Source organism: Leptodactylus fuscus, chromosome 1, assembly GCF_031893055.1.
Source record: "Leptodactylus fuscus isolate aLepFus1 chromosome 1, aLepFus1.hap2, whole genome shotgun sequence".
NCBI classification, from domain to species: domain Eukaryota; kingdom Metazoa; phylum Chordata; class Amphibia; order Anura; family Leptodactylidae; genus Leptodactylus; species Leptodactylus fuscus.
Genome location: NC_134265.1, coordinates 107,392,581 through 107,405,615, shown reverse-complemented (window position 1 = coordinate 107,405,615; position 13,035 = coordinate 107,392,581). Strand labels below are relative to the sequence as shown.

The following is a 13,035-nucleotide window of genomic DNA, read 5'->3' as shown; positions in this document are numbered from 1 at the left end:
GCCGCAATGGCGCCACCTTTACCCTCCACTCTCCGGATCAGGTGGAGGCCCTGGCCCATTTCCTGGATGTCCCGGACCTATCCCTACCGGACTGGTTGGAATTTCCTCTCCCTGCCCCTCCGCCTGTCACCGGGCCCTCCTCCCAGCCGTTGCCACGCCAGGGGTTCCGAGCTGTAGACTCCCCTTTGGTTCCTCCCGAAGGATCGGTGCCTCCTACGGTCACTTGAACTTTCCTGGGCCGGTCGGTCCTGCTGGTCGCTAATCCGCTTTCCCTCTGAAACGTATTGTTCCACTGTTTGAATTTGTTTCATGCTTTATTTTCTCTCTTTTGCATAGAGCTAAGTTTTGTACCCCGCGTGTGGGCGGTTCTGGACTTCGGTCTGCGCCGCCTGCCCGCGGTGAGTCTCGCCCCCCCTCCGTCTCCTGGGCGGGTTGGGGCGCCTCGCATCCTCTCTCTCTCTGCTCCTGGTGGTGGGGCTCCCCTATTTGGGGGCGCTGCCCCTGGGACCGCAGACAGTCACATTGTTATCGTTTTTGTTCTTTGTTTTTCTTTTGGATGCGGGACGTTCCGGCTCCCTGGGATCTGGTGGTTTCCGAGTTTGAGAGAGATCACGGCCTTTGGGAAGTTAGCTCTAGGCTGTGACCCCTTCACTCTCTTTTTTTTTTTTTTTACTGTTTGTTAGGAGTTGCCGCTGTGGGAATGGGTAGCTCGGGTTTCTTCTTGATCTACCTCTCCCCCGGTTAGTTGTAATTGGCAGCTCTCTGAGCGCATACCGCGGTGTGCCTCTGAGACTTGCATTAGTGGGTTTGTCCCACTGTTTTGTGTTTTCCGTACCTGGATTAGCTGGGTTCGGCTTCTGTTGTAGTACATATTGTTTCGTCCTAGTCTGTCTTACTTGATTCTGCTTTTGCTCCTCCCCCTCCTATTTGTCTTTGCCCTCCCACTCCTGCTCCTCGTCTTTCTCGGTCCCTCCCCCTCTTTCCCTTCCCTGACCTTCCCTCTCCCCTCCCTTTCTTCTTGTTTTTCCTCACCTTCCTCTCCCCCCTCGTCCCCCCGGGGTGGGTCCCAGGCCCCGGAACATGGATTCCCTGACCTTCTCCTCCATTAATGCTAACGGGCTTAATACACCCGAAAAACGGTCCTCTCTCTTGCGTTTGCTGTGGAGCAAGAGGTCCACGGTGGCGTTTATACAGGAAACGCACTTCCGGGAAGGATCTGTCCCCTCTCTCTCTTCTCCTCGTTTTCCGGACGTCTATCATGGTTGCTTCTCTGAGTCCAAGTCCAGGGGAGTCAGCATTCTGATCGGTCGCTCCGCGGCCTGGAAATTCCGGGCTGCTATGTCGGACGACTCTGGTAGGTTCTTGTTTGTTAAGGGGGAATTGGCTGGCACCTTGTTTACCTTTGCTAATCTTTACCTTCCTAATACTGGCCAGGTAGGCGCCCTTGACCACATCCTTGATAAGCTGTCGGATTTTTCTGAAGGCACTCTAGTGGTGGGAGGGGACTTCAATTTTGCTTTAGATCCATCTGTTGACATTTCTCGGGGCGTATCGTACCTTCCTGTCAAGGCTCTATGTCGGGTCCGTAGGCTTCTTCACTCCCATCAGTTGATTGACACGTGGCGCGCGGTTCACCCTGACGCTCGGGACTACTCCTTCTATTCTCATCCCCGTGATGTCTACTCCAGGTTAGACTACTTCTTTGTCCGTCACTCTGATGTTCCTTTGCTTCGTGGTTCCACGATAGACCCTATCACTTTCTCGGATCACGCCATGATCCATGTTGTGCTGGCGTCCCCCGCTAAAAGACCGCGGTCCTGGCAGTGGCGCCTCAATGAGTCGCTCCTTCAGGATGCTCCGACCTCACTTGCTGTCTCTTCCGCCCTGGATTTTTACTTCAGGGAGAATGACACGGCTGATGTGTCTCCGGCCACGATTTGGGCGGCTCACAAATGTGTTATCCGGGGGGTGCTGGTTCAGCATGGCTCACGTTTGAAAAAAGAGAGGTCTCGTGAACTGGCCACCTTGATTGCTGACGTGGTTTCCCTGGAGCAGACGCACAAGCGTTCTCACGCGGCGGATGTGCGTGCTGCTCTCTTGTTAGCCCGTAAGAAACTGCGCGAGCGTCTCGACATCAGAACCAGATGCCTTCTGGCTAGGGGCCGCCGCCACTTCTACGAGTTTGGTAACAAGTGCAGCAGGACTCTTGCTAGATCCCTTAGGGAACAGCGCTCATGTAACTTTGTCCCCTTTGTCTCTAACTCCGCGGGTACTCGTCTTACGGACCCGACTCGCATTGCAGAGGAGTTTGCTGGTTTTTATCGCCAGCTGTACAATCTACCCCACGCCTCCCCGCCCCCTTCGGGTTTCTCGCTTCTCCCTGCGATTGTACAGTATCTCTCCGACTCGGGCCTGCCCCGCCTTTCTGATGATTCTTTGTCCTCCCTGGAAGACCCTATTTCGGTTGAGGAAGTGGCCGAGGCCCTGGCTTCCATGCAACCTAGTAAGGCCCCCGGCCCGGACGGCCTCCCGGCCTCGTATTACAAAAAGTTCTCACCCCTGCTTTTAGGCCCCCTGACGCGTGCCCTTAACTCTATTTCTGAAGGTTCCCTCCTTCCTCCAGATATGACTAGGGCTCACATTGCTGTGATACATAAGGAGGGCAAGGATCCTGCTCTGTGCTCCAGTTATAGGCCCATCTCTCTGCTTAATGTTGACCTGAAGATCTTCTCCAAGGTCCTGGCCTTGCGCCTCGCCCCTCTTCTCCTTGACCTAGTGGACTCCGACCAGGTTGGTTTCATCCCTACTCGGGAAGCTAGAGACAACACGGTGAAGGTTGTTAACGCTATACACTTTGCTCACTCCCGTGACCTCCCGCTCTGCCTCCTCTCCACTGATGCAGAGAAGGCATTTGACCGGGTTGGTTGGCCCTTTCTCTTTGCGGTCTTGGACCATATTGGTCTTGGCCCCGTCATGAAGTCTTGGATTGCCTCCCTGTACACTGGCCCCTCGGCGTCCACTAGGGTCAATGGAATCCTCTCCTCCCCCTTTCCTATTGGTAACGGCACGCGTCAGGGTTGTCCCCTCTCTCCCTTGATTTTTGTCCTCACGTTAGAGCCCCTCCTTAGGAAGATTAGAGACAATCCCGCTTTACTGGGCCTCATAATGGGGAAGCGCCACCTTAAGATAGCTGCCTATGCGGATGATCTCTTGTTTTTCCTCTGTGACCCGGCCACCTCACTCCCTGCTCTGATGTCCGAACTGGATGAATTCCATTGCCTTGCCAACTTTAAAATTAATTTTCAGAAATCTGAAGCGCTGGACGTTTCCTTGCCCCCCGGGCTTAGAGCTTCTTTGGCTCATACCTTCCCCTTCCGTTGGTCCAATTCGGTGATTAAGTATCTGGGTGTCTGGATTCCTGCTGATCTGCGGGAGCTGTTTGCAAAGAACTACTTGCCCCTCCTCAGAACTGTACGACAGGATCTTAAGAGATGGTCCAGGGGCACCTATACGTGGTTTGGCCGCTGTGCCATCTACAAGATGAATGTGATGCCTAGATTCCTCTATCTGCTGCAGACTCTTCCGATTCACGTTCCTCCTAGCTTTTTCCGATTGCTCTACTCTGATTTAACCAGCTTCATCTGGCAAGGTAAACGGGCTAGGTTGGCTCGTTCCATTCTGTCCCTCCCGAAGTCGCTGAGGGGCATGGGCCTGCCTGATCCCCGCCGCTATTACGAGGCCGCTCTCTTGCAAAGAGTCATAGACTGGTGCCGCCATTCCCCCTTCAAACAGTGGATCTCTATGGAGGGCTCCTTTTCGAGTCTTCCGCTTCACTCGCTCCCCTGGTTGGACTCTATTGCCCCCTCCTCTGTCTTTTCTCATCCCACTATTGGCCCTACCCTTAAAATCTGCAGGTCCCTTTTTCGGAAGAAATGCCTCTCCCCCTCCCCGTCTCCTTTCCTCCCTGTCCTGGGCAACCCGGCCTTCCCGGCCGGCCTCTCGCGGGGCCCATTTCGGTCCTGGTTGGACGCAGGCTTGCACAGAGTTTTGCATTTTCGTTCGGAGGGGTCTTGGCGGCCTCTCGAGAGTCTTCGCGCCGCTCCGGACCTTCCACCCCTTGGTCCTTGGAGGAGACTGCAGCTCTCCCACTTCCTTTCCTCGCTGTCGGATCCGGTCGCCTTTGACAGACCTCTCACGGTTTTTGAGAAGGCCTGTTCTGGATCTGGTCTCTTACGCCATTCTCTTTCGGAGCTCTATTCGCTCTTAGTCTCCCCTCCTTCGGGTCATAGACCTCCCTTCCTGGCCAAGTGGGAGGCAGATCTCTGTCTCTCCTTTTCGGACGCGGACTGTGTCAGGATTTTGGAGCTCGCCCACAAAAGCTCGGTGGCATGTAAGTTTCAGGAGGCGGGCTACAAAATCCTCACCAGGTGGTACCATGTCCCGGCCTTGCTGCACAAGTTTTTTCCCTCCACCTCCCCACTTTGTTGGCGCTGTGGCTCGGAGGAGGGGACTCTCCTTCATGTCTTTTGGAGTTGTCCGGCTTTAAGGGGTTTTTGGGACGGTGTTCACCGTCTGACTTCTCAAATCTTTCAGTCTTCCCTTCCCAACACCCCAGCTTGCTTTCTTCTACATCTCTCCAACATTCCTCGACGGGCCTACCGCCGGTCGGCGATTCGCCACCTGATCAACGCGGCCAGAGCGTGTATCCCGGCCCTCTGGAAGTCTCCTAACCCCCCGTCTCTGCGACACTGGATCCGTAAGGTAGAGGACATTCAATCTATGGAGGACCTCACGGCGTCTCTTCGAGACAAACATGAGTCCTTTCTGAGGGCTTGGACCCCGTGGATCTTGTTTCAGGGATCCCAACTTTATAGAGACACCTTGGGACGGGATTGAGACCTGTTCCTGGGCTTGGGCCCCCCCCCCCCTTCTCCCTTCCTCTCCCTTTTGTCCCTTTCCCTTTCTTCTTTCTTTCACGCCCCCCCTCTCCTTCTGTTTGCTCCGCCTCCCCCTTCCCTTGGTCTTGTTTGTTCGCCCATTGATTGTTGTGGCGGCCCGCCTCCGCATTTCTTGTCTTGTTCGGTTCCTGGGTCCCAGGGGCCCTTTGTTGTTATGACAATCGTTTGCCTGTTTTTTACAGTTTGCTCGGTTTCTACTGTATCTGTGTTTATAAATAAAGAATTTATAAAAAAAATAAAATCACTGCCATATTGTACCCATGATGTAGAATATCATTATTTTTGCTTACTTGTATAGCGCCATCATATTCCGCAGCACCTTATAGACATTGTCAGTTGTTGTTCCTTATAGGGCTCACAATCTACATTTCCTTTCAGTATGTCTTTGGAGTATGGGAGGAAAACGGAGGACCTGGGGGAAACCCACGCAAACATGGGGAGAGCATACAAACTCTTTGCAGATGTTGTCCTTGGCGTGATTTGAACCTAGGACTCTAGCGCTGCAAGGCTAACCACTGAGCCATTGTGCTGCCCCTATGTATCATCATATATCATTCTGATATTAATCTACTTAATATTATAACATCTGTTTCTTGTTTGCAAATATCACTTCCCACACAGATGAAGCAAACTATCTTTACAGTATCTGGGATTTTGGTACAATTGAAAATACCTTATTTGTACTTCAAAAGTACCTGCCTACCATTTGTTGCATGTTTTCCTCATGTCTGATGTATAGGGGGTGAGGTTTCATTTGTTGCTCATGTTCTACACCACGTCGGATCAAGTATTTACTATAGAAGTATAGGAGCAACAAGTTATCATCATGACACTTAATGGAGGATTATGTAGATAATCTGTTTTCCCATAGTCCAAACAGCAGCACAACAGATGGGGTATTCCTGCCCCTGCGTGCAATCAGGACAGGTGGAACTTTTACTCAATCAAAGAACCTCCCCTATAAGAGGTCACCAGACCTCCCCCTCCTCGTGTTAGTTCTAAAGTAGAGATTTCCAAACCCTTCAGAAAATTAACAAGCCAAACATACAGGGAGGGAGCTTTGTGCTGCTGTTTGGACTATGGGAAAACAGATTATCTACATAATCCTCCATTCCCCATACGTCCAACACAGCAGCACAACAGATGGGGAGGTAGCAAGAAACCCCCCCCTAGGGTGGGACTTCCTGACAAACTGATGTCAATACCGAGCGACCGAAGGCAGCCGCCTCCGCGCTAAAATCGTCCAACCTATCATGTCTCACAAAAGTTAAGTGAGAACTCCAGGTCGCTGCCGCATAAATCTGGTCCAGGGAGATGGAATATCTCTCCCCACATGTCGTGGCAACTGCACAACTAGAATGTGCCCTTAAAACTCAGGCGGAAGTAGGCCCCGAGTACTGAATGCTTGAGAGATGGCCTCCTTGATCCATCTCGCCAATGTTGCCTTCAAGGCTCTACACCCCTTGTATTTTCTGAAAAGACTTACCAGAAAGGTTTTCTGGGTCGACGGGACTTTTTGGAATAAATCCCGGGAGATATCTTAATTGTACCCTGTCTGGAAGAATAGTAAATACGGCTCAGAGGCTGCTAAAGCCTGCAGTTCTCCAGTACGCTTAGCTGATGTGACGGCTAAGAGGAATTCCACTTTGCAGAAGAGGAACTTTAGTCCTATGTCTTGTAGTGGTTCAAAGGGGGGCCCACAGAGCCCCTGCAGTACCGTAGCTAAATCCCATTGGGGGATTAGGACTTGGATTGCGGGTCGGAGCCACCGGCCCCTCTTAAGGATTAACTTACCAACGAATCTTGAGACAATCTTATCCCTAATACGGCTGAAAGGGCAGCTACATGCACTTTTAATGTCACCTGGGTGAGGGCTTTCTCCAGCCCGCTTTACCAAAACTCCAATACCGTCTCCATAACTGGTATTGCACGTTGATTCTCTGTGCACCATTGCTGGTAAATTCTGCCAATCCTCATGTAGCTTCTATTCATAGAATCTGCCCTTGAGCAGGCCAGTGTTGTCCGCATGGCCTGTGACAATCCCCCATGTCCGTATAGGGTGCGGTCAACCTCCAGGCTGTCAGGTTGAACCTCTTCAGGTCCTGGCATAGCCACTTGTTTCGGGTTACCAGGTTGTGAAGAAGTGGAAGCCTCCAGTAATTCCCTCGACTCATCTGTATGAGGTGGGTAAATCATGCCCTTTTTGGCCAGAACGGTATGATGGCAATCACCCATACCTGGTCTTGACTGATCTTGGCCAATACCTTCGAAACCATGGGAAGTGGAGGGAAGATGTATGCCAGCCTGAACCTCCAAGGTATTGATAGGGCATCTACTGCCAAGGGGTTGTCCTCCTGGTAGAGGGAACAGACCCTCTCCACCTTGGCATTGTACTGGGTGGCCATCAGATCCACCTCGGGGAGACCCCTCATCCGAGTCAACTGACGAAAGACCTCCTGGTTGAGGGACCACTCGCCCGACACTGCTTCTCCCCTGCTGAGCTGGTCTGCCAGCACATTCAGATGTCCCCTTATGTGCACCGCACTGAGGTGGCTTAGATTTTCCTCAGCCCAGGAAAAAAATCTGATCTGTTAGCTTGAAGAGGGAGGGGACCTCATCCCTCCCTGCTTGTTCAGGTAGAGGACCACCGTGACGTTGTCCGTCCTGACTCTGACCACCTTGCCGCGTAGATCCTGGGTGAAGTATAGCAGGGTTCAATACACTGCGCAGACTCGCGCCAATTCGATGACTGAGCAGTCTCCAGTCGGCTCCATGTCCCTTGTGCCAGGGTCTCCCCCCGATGCGCTCCCCAGCCATGGAAGGAGGCATCCGTTGTCAACAGGGTCCAGTCGGGCTGGACCGTGGACATCCCGTCCTTCAATAGGGACCACCATTGCAGTGATCGACGGGTACTGATGGACAACTGGATAGGCTTCTTCAGCCCTGAGGGGCTGCGGCTCCAAACCTTGAGGATCTCGCTCTGTAGTGGACGCATATGCTCTAGTGCCCATGGAACTGCATCTGCAGCTGCTGACATTAAACCTAGGACCTTCATTGAGGTTCTTACCCGAACCTCCCGCGTATCCGCCAGATGTTGCAACGCCCGACAAATCTACTCCTTCTGACTGTGAGGGAGAGATATCTCCATCCTCTGAGAGTCCACAATGAACCCAAGAACTGGATTCTGGTGGTGGGGACGACTGCCGAGTTTTGACCATTGATCAGCCCGCCTAACTCTTCTAGGAAGGCGATAGTGATCCTTAGGTGGGCCGCGAGAACCTCTGTTGAGTGGGCCTTTAACAGCCAATCGTCTAGGTACGGTATGATGAATATACCTTGGAGCCGAAGAGCTGCAACGACCGGGGCCACGACCTTTGTAAAGGTGTGGGGGGGGGCGAGGATATTCCGAACGGAAGAGCTGTGAACTGCAGATGACACAGAGTACCGTTCAGCACAACCCCGATCCTCAAGAACCTTCTGTGTGGCGGAAATATCGGGACGTGTAAATATGCGTCCCTTAAATCTAGGGTGACAAACCTGTCTCCTCGGTGCAGAAAAGGTGTCACTGACCTGATAGTTCCCTTCCGGAAATGGGTCTTGAGGACGTATTGGTTGAGAAATCTTAAATCGACCACCATTCTCTGACTCCCGATGTTTTGGGTCCCAAAAACACTGGAGAGTAAAATCCGGTCGATTGCTCTGCCAGGCACTGGCTCTAGAGCGCCTTTGTCCAGGTATCCCTGAACAGCGTTCTCCAGAAGGATCTGCTTTTGAACACAAAACGCGGGTTTACACAAATTTGTCGGGTGGGTGAGATGTGAACTTTATTTTGTAGCTCGAATACACGAGCTGGAGGCCCCATGGGTCCTGAATGTGACGGCTCCATGCCGCCGAGAAGTGGGAAAGTCGACCTTCCACTGGCAAAGCGGATACAAGGGGAGGGGGGAGTAGACGTCAGAAGGTAGTTTTCTCCTTCTCAGGCTCTCGGATGGTGTGTCAATTTATACCTCCATAATGGTATCCAGCTCTTTCCAAAAGAGCCTGCCCGGCTCAAACGGAAGTGCGCACAAGTTGTATTTGGAAGTACTATCTGCCCTCCAGGGCTTCATCCACAGGGGGCGTTTTGCGGCCGTGGCTAATGAGATAGCCTTCGCCGCAATCTTCACTTGATACAAACCTGCTTCTGCCAAATAATCCACTGCTACGGAGGTGGAGGATAGGAACGCCAGAAGATCATCACAGGGAACACCTGTATAGATATCTCTACACAGAGTAGATCTATTACCTCGCAGGAACTGAACGACTTCTCCTGTTGAACTCCCACGGAGGCCTGCGCAGATGCTGCAGTATAAATTCGGTGCAGGGAACCCTCTGCACGCCTGTATATCGCCTCCTGGAGATTTGAGCCATCTTCTGATGGCACTAACGTGCGCCTCGATAATTTAGAGACAGCCATATCGACTCTTGGGGGACGACCCCAATGATCAAATTTGTAGTGACGCCGACACAGTAGGCATTAGTCAGGCAGCCCACAGGCAGATGGCACAGATGGAGAAGGCAGATCTAGCCTTCGGGTAGAGTACGAACAGTATAGAACTCTAGACCCGGTGCACTTAACATAAAAGTCTGTTTCCTTACAGACAGCAACACGAAAAAAACTCCTTTTTTTTTTTTTTTTAAAGGGACTTGTTCACTCACAAAAGTAGTCTTGGTGCACCTTAGCTTACCTCACCAGAGCTGTGGGAGTTGCTGGATAACTCACTGCCATCTCATAGGCTGCAGTTCCCATTAGCTGCGCTTTAGGGCAGCGGGAAGACCCGGCCAGATAGGTGCGGTAAAGCCATAACAATCGCACAGGGCATCGCAATAGACATGCACAAACTATGCACTAAGCATAAAGGGAGCAGAAGCTGACACACAAATTCCATGCCTGTGAACTGTAACACAGCCAGGCACCTACAGGCCACAGTAATAGACATAAGTGCTCACACTATGCACTAAGCATGAAGGGAGCAAAGGCTCCACACAAATTCCATGCCTGACTGTAACACAGACAGGCCATTGCAATAGAAATGAGTGCTCACACTATGCACCAAGCATGAAGGGAAGCAAGGCTCTCACACAAATTCCATGCCTGCCTGTAACACAGACAGGTACATACACACCACTGCAATACATGAGTCCCCCTTTGACAACAATAACAAAGGATTAAGTCCCGCCCTTCCTATTTCCGGTCGAAGATCTCTTTCCGGTTTTGAGAGTTTGCCATGTCTAGCAGGGGTATAGGCATACTGTTTCGTGGTTACGACGAGCCTGCTGCAGAACCTCATTTGCTAAATGCTATACAGTATATATATTCATTTGCCGAATGCTATATATATGTATAGCATTCGGCAAATGAACACTGATTCTGCAGCAGGCACGTCCTTGCTACAGGCAGGCAAGAGTTTTTCTCATTGGAATGAATAGTCCGATGTTAGACTCCGCCTCCTCAGACGAGCCTCTGGCAGAACCAGCGTTGATTGGCCAAATCACTGGCAACTGGCCAATCAACGCTGGTCTATTCATTTCAATGAGAAAAAGTCAACTGGTAACAGCATACTTACCTGCTTGTAGCAAGGACGAGCCTGCTACACAATCAGCCTTCATTTGCCGAATGCTATACACTGTATAGCATTCAGAAAATGAGGTTCTGCAGCAGGCTCGTCGTAACCCGAGGACCATACCCTGAAGTACATACCCAGCCCTGGTTAATTCACTAAGGAACAGGAAGTCTTCTTGCCGCCCTTCCATTGCGCATGTGCCAACCGGAAGTTCGCAGGGGGACTCATGTATAGACATAAGTGCTACACTATGCACTATGCATGAATGGAGCAAAGGCTCCACCCAAATTCCATGCCTTCCTGTAACACAGACAGGTACATACACACCACTGCAATAGACATAAGTGCTACACTATGCACTATGCATGAATGGAGCAAAGGCTCCACCCAAATTCCATGCCTGACTGTAACACAGACAGGCCATTGCAATAGAAATGAGTGCTCACACTATGCACTAAGCATGGAGGGAAGCAAGGCTCCCACACAAATTCCATGCCAGACTGTAACACAGACAGGTACATACAGGCTACTGCAATAGACATAAGTGCTACACTATGCACTAAGCATGAAGGGAAGCAAGGCTCCCACAAAAATTCCATGCCTGACTGTAACACAGACAGGTACATACAGGCCATTGCAATAGACATACAATCGACATAATAGAGTGCCCATAGCAAAAAGTATCAGTGCTTTTAGTTTTCAGAAAACACAGAGGAAAGCTAGGACTCAGCTTACCTTATTGGGCAGTGAATGAGCTGTGCACAGCTGAACCATCAGACACCCTGCAAAGCAGGTAAGACAAAACCTAAATCTTTCTCTCAGAAGGAAAGAAAGAGAAGGAAAGAAAGGGAAAGAAGAAGGAGCTAACAGCCACCTTCTTCCGATCCCGGAGGAGGCCACAGGCCTCCTCACCACCTGTCCCTGTCCGCAGGACAGAAAAAAACACGAGGAGGGGGAGGTCTGGTGACCTCTTATAGGGGAGGTTCTTTGATTGAGTAAAAGTTCCACCTGTCCTGATTGCACGCAGGGGCAGGAATACCCCATCTGTTGTGCTGCTGTGTTGGACGTATGGGGAAAGGGGGTTATCTTTTTTTCTAACAATGATGGCCCATCAATATTAGATCTGCAGGGGTTCGACACCCAGGACTCCCACAGATCAAGAGTACCCAGACATCGTGGCTCTCTGTATTGGTTACGTACCGTCATCCACAATGTTCACAGTGCTTTTGGATTGGAACCTGAGGTGGCCTCCTGTTTTCAAGCATGTCCTTTTTATTCAAACTCACTTGTGGCAAGTAACAGGTGTGGGCAATATAAAAATCACTGCTGAAAACAGATAAAAAGGAGAGAAGTTGACTCATTGAGTCTTTGTATTGTGTGTCTGTGTGTGTTGACACACAGAACAAAAAGAGGAGAAGAAAGCTGTCTAAGGACTTGAGAACCAAAATAGCAGAAAAATATCAAGAATCTTAAGTTTACGAGTCCATCTCCAAAGATCTTGATGTTTCTTTGTCCATGGTTTGCAACATAATCAAGAAGTTTACAACCCATGGCACTGTAGTTGATCTCCCTGGATGTGGACGTGAAGAGAAAAAATAATTTCCCCCCACAGTACACCCTGCACTCCAAATCTCTCCTCCACACACAGTCCACCCTGCATCCCACATAGCCCCCAACAGTAACTTACAACCCACATCTCTCCATCTTTCTTCACTGCATGATACTTTTCTTCTTGCAAACAAAGACACATTCTCAGTGCAGTATTTATTCTTTTAGGCTAAAGACTCACATTGCGGAAACACAGCTTTTTTTTGTTTCAGATTTTGTGTTTTTATGAGCCAAAGCCAAGAGTGGCTACAAATGGAATCAGAATTATATATAGAAAGCTATTATACTCTTCCCTTCTGCTCAATCTAGTCCTGACTTTGGCTAAAAAAAAAAAAAAAAAAAAAAATTCCATAAAAAAAAAGCTGCGTTTCCGCAATGTGGGGCCTCAGCTTTAACTGGGATAAGAGCTGGTGGTGATCGGGGAAAAGTTTAACAGGCAAAACACTTCAGTGGCATAGCGGGACAAGCGGTAAACTGTCCAGGATGGTGAGACAGCAGTCTAATATCAGGACTGTCCTGCAGTATCCGGGATGGTTGGGAGCTATGCAGTTGTCAGATCCAGTTTTTTGTTTTTGGTTTTCTATGCTTCTCATGTACTGGAGAGCAGTTGCCCTTTTTTGCCTAGAGGAATTTCATAGATGCATTGTAAAATATTAGTCTGAATACAATCAGGCACATTATCCCGAACCATAAACAAAGCAATGAGCCTGGAGTAAAAGCCTTCAAAGCAGACACAAACATGATAAAGAGTTAGAATAAAAGAGGTGCAATTGATAAATGCCCCCCACCATGTGAAGTCAGTCTATATGTTTGCATAGTGTATACATCTGTGTGAGTTTATTTTTTTAAAGATAGCAGTTTTGTAA

General features: G+C 50.2%; 1 protein-coding gene across 1 annotated transcript in view; it reads left to right on the top strand.

Moving 5' to 3' along the window:
- Positions 1-13,035, top strand: part of COMT (catechol-O-methyltransferase) — a 74,919-nt gene that overhangs the window by 48,918 nt on the left and 12,966 nt on the right. The window lies entirely within an intron of this gene.